This window comes from Microplitis mediator, chromosome 2 (genome assembly GCF_029852145.1).
Source record: "Microplitis mediator isolate UGA2020A chromosome 2, iyMicMedi2.1, whole genome shotgun sequence".
Lineage (NCBI taxonomy): Eukaryota > Metazoa > Arthropoda > Insecta > Hymenoptera > Braconidae > Microplitis > Microplitis mediator.
In genome coordinates, this window is record NC_079970.1 from 17,139,246 (window position 1) to 17,147,330 (window position 8,085).

At 30.7% G+C, this 8,085-nt stretch overlaps 3 non-coding genes across 3 annotated transcripts in view; all 3 read left to right on the forward strand.

Moving 5' to 3' along the window:
* Positions 1-5,191: 5,191 nt before the first annotated feature.
* Positions 5,192-7,101, forward strand: LOC130664308 (small subunit ribosomal RNA). Its single transcript, XR_008989349.1, has one exon. It is a non-coding gene; the product is annotated as a small subunit ribosomal RNA (ribosomal RNA).
* Positions 7,102-7,514: 413 nt separating this feature from the next.
* LOC130664345 (5.8S ribosomal RNA) lies at positions 7,515-7,668 on the forward strand. The gene has a single exon (XR_008989381.1). It is a non-coding gene; the product is annotated as a 5.8S ribosomal RNA (ribosomal RNA).
* A 232-nt stretch (positions 7,669-7,900) lies between these two features.
* Positions 7,901-8,085, forward strand: part of LOC130664314 (large subunit ribosomal RNA) — a 3,917-nt gene continuing 3,732 nt past the window's right edge. Inside the window, exon 1 of the ribosomal RNA XR_008989355.1 lies at positions 7,901-8,085. This exon is cut by the window's right edge and continues 3,732 nt beyond it. This is a non-coding gene — a ribosomal RNA (large subunit ribosomal RNA).

Here is an 8,085-nt window from a genome sequence, read left to right on the forward strand (position 1 = left end):
ATAAAATTTACATCGAATTAAAATAAAAATTATAATTAATAGGTTGAAGTTTCTATAAAAAATCTAAAATCATCTATTTGTATTAGAATATGACTTAAAATCAATATTTAAAAAAAAAAAAAAATTTACTCGTATTGTGTTGAAAAAGGAAAAAAACAAAATTTTTTAAAATTTTAAATAAATAATAAGTTATAGAGAGATACAGAAATCGTCTTTTAATACTTACCATAACATATGGTTTTGGTGGTTCAACTGCTGAGATTAAATTGCTGTATTTATCAAAACTTGGATCCAAAATAATCCAGAAGAAAATAATGTTTTTAATGTTCATCATTCCTAAGAATTCAACTTCTTCGAATAAAGTCATTCGATTAACAAAATTACAAATTTTTATGTAGCCAAAAATAAATTTATGTAATCAAACTGTTTATTGTCTTTTAATACCTGAAGTTTTTTTAATTTCAAAAAAACTCTTATAAAAAGAAATTTTTTTATGGGGGGGGGGGGGGGCGCTAATGTGAAATTTTGAAAAATTCTATTTTTTTATTTATTGCATATTTCGATAGTTTATACCTTTGAAAATAGCAAACTAAAATTTCAAATGCATATCTCGAATTGTGTTAATGAGGAACAGCCATTTGAAGAGCAGCCGCTCATCGGTTCTCGAAAATACATTTTTCCGAATAACTGCAGTTATAACTCGAAGGCAAATCATCCGATCGATTTGATTTGGATTGCAGCTTTTGCTTTATATGTTTCGACATACTCCGATCCTACAGTATTCCGGTTGAATCAAAAATGTAATTTTGGTAGGCCAAAAATCATAAAATTTTTGTGCTAAATTTGAAATTTTGTTTAAAAATTCCACTATTTTGTTCAATTTCAATTTTTTTGTCTTAGACCAAGAGTCATAGTATGGAAAATACCTTATAGTTTAATAAACTTTTTTTTTTTTTTTTTTTTTATTTCAGGCACTGTGAAGGTCGCTATTACTGCAGTAGTGGAGGGACTTTTTTTTGTGATGTACATCAAAAATCCTAGTTCAGCCGGTTGATGAAAATATATTGAATCTAAAAATTCAAAAATTTTCTGTTTCAGATAGTCAATTTTTTAAAATTCAGATAGTCTATTTAAATAACATGGGAAAACGATTTTTTTACATTATTTATGGCTGCAAACTGTGAAGATTTTTCTTTTTGAAATTATTGATCAGTAAACCTTTTTAAACAATAAATTGACAGTCAATATTTTAATTGTTATAAGTAAATAATTTAAATAATAAGACTTCGAGAGCTCGTAACTATTGATCTGTTCATCATACAAAAAAGTTTTCAATGGCAATTTTGTAAAGAATCGAATGTACTACAAAATTACTATTTAACTTCTTATTTTACAACCCACAGTTTAGTCTCCAGATGTAAAAATAACGAATTTTCGTAAAATTCGCATATTCTAACGTCATTAATAGACGAAATATTGAGTGCACAGATTTGATTCTTCGGACTTATTTATAGACAATTTATTGCTTAAGATGGTTCACTGATCAATAATGTCAAAAAGAGAAATCTTCACAGTTTGCAGCCACAAATAATGTAAAAAAATCGTTTTCCCATGTTATTTAAATGGGAAAACTTTAAGATCGATGATGGACCTCTTAAAATTGAAATTAAGGGCTGAAATTTTAACTGAATTTTTTTTTAGGGCTGACCAACAAGTTTTTCGTGAGAAAGTAAAAAAAAAAAATTATCAATTTTTGTTGGCACACCCTAATAAATATATATATATATATATATATATATATATATATATATATATATATATTCATAATCTCATTAACAATTCATAAAAATTAGATTTTTTCTAGCACCCTCAAAATAGAATACTGCCTTAACGAAACAAAATGACATTTGTAATGGTAAGTAATGTGAATATTCTGTTGAAACAAATGAAATGAGTTGCGTGAAAAGTTTTTTTAAATATGCATAGGAATGATGTTATATAATTAATGGAACCATATCGTCGTTTAATAATCATTGAATAATTACTTTTACATGAAACTCCGAAGAGCTATAGTTTGGAAATTTAGCTAACCGTTACGAAGAAAAAACTATGAAACCAACAGCTTACACTGCATGTGTAAATATAAAGGAGCAATTCAAACATGATATTGAAGATCACAGCTGATATAGTAATAATTGCAATGGAACTTATTATAAATATTTATAAAAATTTTCTATCAATAATTATTAATAGTAAAATTGAAAATAAATTATGAAAATCAAAAATATTTCGTATTCATAAATCGTAAATATCTAAGCTATGTTGATTAAGATGTACTGAATTAACGTAAGACAACCGTTACCTGTTGTTAAACATGTAATTTCTAGCCCGGCAGATGTCATTTTCATGTTTCGACTATTTTTTATTATATTTTACTTATTCATTAATCCAAATAAATGAATTAGTTAGTCATAACCTAATTCTTACGAAAAGTATTTCATTTATTATCATCCATTTAATTTTTATTTTATATTTTTCTTTTAGACACGAAAAGAATCTTATGGTAAGTACTATCATGCAAGTATTGTTCACAAGGACTAACATATTTCAATGGTAATGAATACTATTTCTTATCATTATAATCATGATATGAATAATAAAATTTACTACCTGAATAGTGATTTTTACTATTCGTCATGTTACCATACGATTGTAACCTTTATTATTAACTATCATAAAATTAAATATCTGAATAATACACTGTAAAAGTCAAGATGATGAATCCTAAAATCGAGCGATCGTACTTTTTTAATGCTTGGAATACTTTTGAATCGCCTTTTTTATGGGTATTTAACATTGTAAATCGTTTCGAATAGTTTCTTTTAATCAGGGAGGTATCTTCCACTACTTTTGATGGTAAGTACAACCATCTAGATCGTAAATTGTTCGATCGCTCGATGTTAAGAATTATCATCTTATATTGTATAGACTATAATATTTAGATTATTATATTTATCATCTTGACTGTTACAAATTTAATTATCATTTTAGGTAATAGAATCTACAAAAGAAGTATTGTTAGCGCTAATATTAAATTATCTCCGTGTATATATTAATTACACGGAAAGAAATATATCGCATTTATCGTCATACTCATATACACTATCGCATTGAGTACTATACTACTAATGTACTAAACAGTATAATAGAAAACGCCACAAGTATGGTGTTATACGCCATACTTATGGTACTTAATGCAATAGTATATAAGAGTATGGTAATAAACGCAATACAATTCCTTCCGTTTACAGTCATGATTTCAATTAAATATTACATGAAGATTATTGTTGCTTTTTCTTTTAATGATACTTAACAAAAAAAAAAAAAAAAAAAAAAAAAAATGAATAAATAAAAAAAAAAGAAGAAATTTGATCATTTTTTACTCACCAATAAATAAATAAGTTTTAAAGTATATTTTAATTTATTTTTAAGCTAGCGTATGTGGGAATATCAATTAAATAATTTTTTTTTTTTATAAATATACTCATCCAAATAATTAATATATACATGTTTTTTTTTTTGCAAAAAAATAAATTGGTTTAAGCCGCTATTAAAAAAAAAAAAAAAACTGTCGTTCTATCTAACTTGAAATTTAATAAAAATAAAAAGAATCATTATTTGAATGATTAAAGCAATAGAAATAAAAGCGCACAAACAAAAAATTTTATTGTAATGAATCTAAAATGTTTTTTTCTATGGATACGAATTAATCACTCAAAATCGATTATTTTTAATATTAAACTAATTTAGGATTGTAATTGTTAAAAATAACTAATTAAAATAATTTGAAGTCATTTTATGGATTTATATGTTTTTAGTTAATATGTATTAAATAAAAAAAAAAAAAAGTAGTAGGTGTAAGTATATAATAAAAACATAATATATTATAATGCAAGTGTATTCAAAATTTATATCGATTAAAAAAAAAAAGGTTTAACATAAGTAAAATCGAAGTAATATCCTTATTATCAATAAATAAAAAAAATCAATTAATAAATGAACAATAGCCTAAAAAAATATTATATTTTTATGTTTTAGTCACGTTTATTAATGATTAATAGTCAAAAATGTAGATTAAAGCGTAATTAAATATCGAACATATGTAACAAATTAATATAGAAGTTAAAAATTAATTATCAGAAAGTTATATAATTTTCAATTTGTTTTTGGATATTAATCTGTATGAAATAAAAACATTCAATATGATCTACTATAGTTTAACAACTCTTAATAATATTATCGTATATAGCATCATAAGTAAGAGAAAAATCAAAATATATATATTTTTTTCTTTTCTTCAAGTAAATTTACTAAAAACAATTTTATATTGATAAAACGTAAAATATAATACATATTGATTAATGCTATTAGAATGTATTTGAGAATTATTTTATTATTTAATTAAAAATGTCAAATAATTAAAACAAAAAAATTATTTATTTACTTAATTGAAAAAAAAAAAAAAAAAAAAAAAACAATTATAAACTGCCAGCGTTATAAATGCAAAAATATTTTTCAAGTATCAACATGTAATTCAGATGCAGGGAGACATCGTAGTATCCACCGTGACCGAAGCAGCCGTTAGTTAGTTGAATACCCCGATATTTTTTCACGCCGGCTCGTACTAGTATGAAAGAGTTGTCAATTGAAGCGGCTCGAGTAAGAGCTGACAGATACTGGCTACGGCAAGTATGTATACTTTTAACGTAACATTACCACGGGTCGATGTCTATGACTGAATGACTCTTTATGTGGTAAATCGCTACGGCGTTTATATAATATTATGTGCATCTTTTAAAAAGTGTGCAAATATGGTACAGAGTATCGACTTACTTGTTACCGAGCAAGAATAAAATACCACGTTTACGTGTTTAAAAACCAAGTCGCTTTGATATAAATATCTAGCGAGAGTATTTATTATAAAATTGAGAGGATGTTTGAAAAATAAAATTATTATTCAATATTGTGAATAAATCATGTAGATTCAAAAATTTTAAAGTGTTGATTGAAGCAAATGCTTACAAACAGCACCGTTTTAACAACAGATAGGATTTTTTAAAGACTATCATGTATGTATAAAACGAAAGAGGAGTAATTCTAATGTTTTATAAAAATAAAACAAATATGAAGCTCCCTGGTTGATCCTGCCAGTAGTCATATGCTTGTCTCAAAGATTAAGCCATGCATGTCTCAGTACATGCCGTATTAAGGTGAAACCGCGAATGGCTCATTAAATCAGTTATGGTTCCTTAGATCGTACCCACATTTACTTGGATAACTGTGGTAATTCTAGAGCTAATACATGCAAACCAGAGTTCCGACCAGAGATGGAAGGAACGCTTTTATTAGATCAAAACCAATCGGTGGCTTGTCCATCGTTACTTTTGGTGACTCTGAATAACTTTCTGCTGATCGTATGGTCTAGTACCGACGACGAATCTTTCAAATGTCTGCCTTATCAACTGTCGATGGTAGGTTCTGCGCCTACCATGGTTGTAACGGGTAACGGGGAATCAGGGTTCGATTCCGGAGAGGGAGCCTGAGAAACGGCTACCACATCCAAGGAAGGCAGCAGGCGCGCAAATTACCCACTCCCGGCACGGGGAGGTAGTGACGAAAAATAACGATACGGGACTCATTTGAGGCCCCGTAATCGGAATGAATACACTTTAAATCCTTTAATGAGGATCCATTGGAGGGCAAGTCTGGTGCCAGCAGCCGCGGTAATTCCAGCTCCAATAGCGTATATTAAAGTTGTTGCGGTTAAAAAGCTCGTAGTTGAATCTGTGTTTCATACTGTTGGTTCATCGCTCGCGGTGTTAACTGACATGTTATGAAACGTCCTACCGGTGGATTTAGCTGAGGTCAAACTTGGCGGTCCAATTTAATCCTATCGCGGTGCTCTTAATTGAGTGTCGAGGTAGGCCGGTACGTTTACTTTGAACAAATTAGAGTGCTTAAAGCAGGCTTATTTCGCCTGAATACTGTGTGCATGGAATAATAGAATAGGACCTCGGTTCTATTTTGTTGGTTTTCGGAATACCGAGGTAATGATTAATAGGGACAGATGGGGGCATTCGTATTGCGACGTTAGAGGTGAAATTCTTGGATCGTCGCAAGACGAACAGAAGCGAAAGCATTTGCCAAAAATGTTTTCATTAATCAAGAACGAAAGTTAGAGGTTCGAAGGCGATCAGATACCGCCCTAGTTCTAACCATAAACGATGCCAGCTAGCGATCCGCCGATGTTCCTCCGATGACTCGGCGGGCAGCTTCCGGGAAACCAAAGCTTTTGGGTTCCGGGGGAAGTATGGTTGCAAAGCTGAAACTTAAAGGAATTGACGGAAGGGCACCACCAGGAGTGGAGCCTGCGGCTTAATTTGACTCAACACGGGAAACCTCACCAGGCCCGGACACCGGAAGGATTGACAGATTGATAGCTCTTTCTTGATTCGGTGGGTGGTGGTGCATGGCCGTTCTTAGTTGGTGGAGCGATTTGTCTGGTTAATTCCGATAACGAACGAGACTCTAGCCTGCTAAATAGGCGTTTTTGGTATCTTGAAAGATTTACTTGATTTTCGGATCAAGTGATTTTTACTACCAACGTAAATAAATATCTTCTTAGAGGGACAGGCGGCTTCTAGCCGCACGAGATTGAGCAATAACAGGTCTGTGATGCCCTTAGATGTTCTGGGCCGCACGCGCGCTACACTGAAAGAATCAACGTGTCTTCCCTGGCCGAAAGGCCCGGGTAACCCGCTGAACCTCTTTCGTGCTAGGGATTGGGGCTTGCAATTATTCCCCATGAACGAGGAATTCCCAGTAAGCACGAGTCATAAGCTCGTGTTGATTACGTCCCTGCCCTTTGTACACACCGCCCGTCGCTACTACCGATTGAATGATTTAGTGAGGTCTTCGGACTGATGCGCGGCAATGTTTCGGCATTGCCGATGTTGTTGGAAAGATGACCAAACTTGATTATTTAGAGGAAGTAAAAGTCGTAACAAGGTTTCCGTAGGTGAACCTGCGGAAGGATCATTAACGTATGATATACAATACAAATGTTGTAATTGTAATATATATACATATAAATATTACTTTCAAAAGTGTTAACACACGCAATATAAAAAGTAAATCGAAAGAATACTTAGAAAGAAGTATCTTCAGAAATTTTGTGTTTGATTATAACATATTACAAATAGTCATGGTAGCCTATACTAGTCTATACTCTAAATGTTTCGTGCATATTGTATAGATGAGGTTTTTAAATGAATACACGCCATGACTGAATTATATTTACAAAGTTTCGTTGCCATATACATCTGACGTATAGATGGCAATTTTACATTAGAATAGGATAATATGTTTCTAATGTAAAAGACATTTTGTCAAAGTATAAAAATTACGTTAACAAGCAATAAAAAGAAAATATCAAAATTTTCTAAAAAGATGATTATCCTGAACGGTGGATCACTTGGCTCGTAAATCGATGAAGAACGCAGCTAATTGCGCGTCAACTTGTGAATTGCAGACACATGAACATCGACACTTCGAACGCACATTGCGGTCCACGGATCTTATTCCCGGACCACACTTGGCTGAGGGTCGTTTATTATATAAAAACTGCTTACATTTAATGTACTAGCGATAAACTATACATTGAACGTTCATCATCAATTTGATTATAAACAAGATGATGTCGTTTGAAATTATTATTTTTACTTGAAACAGTGAATTATTATTATAAAACGGTATAACTGATTTTCGAGTTTACGAATTATATAATTATATAAACCGAAGACAGTTGTTACTTTATTCATTGTTTCTTTATTTAAATTGACGACCTCAGATTAAGTGAGACTACCCGCTGAATTTAAGCATATTAATAAGCGGAGGAATAGAAACTAACAAGGATTTCCTTAGTAACGGCGAGTGAACAGGAATTAGCCCAGCACTAAATCCTATGGTTATGCCATTGGGAGATGTAGTGTTTAGGAGGAATCATTTAACCCGAGATTTATTATC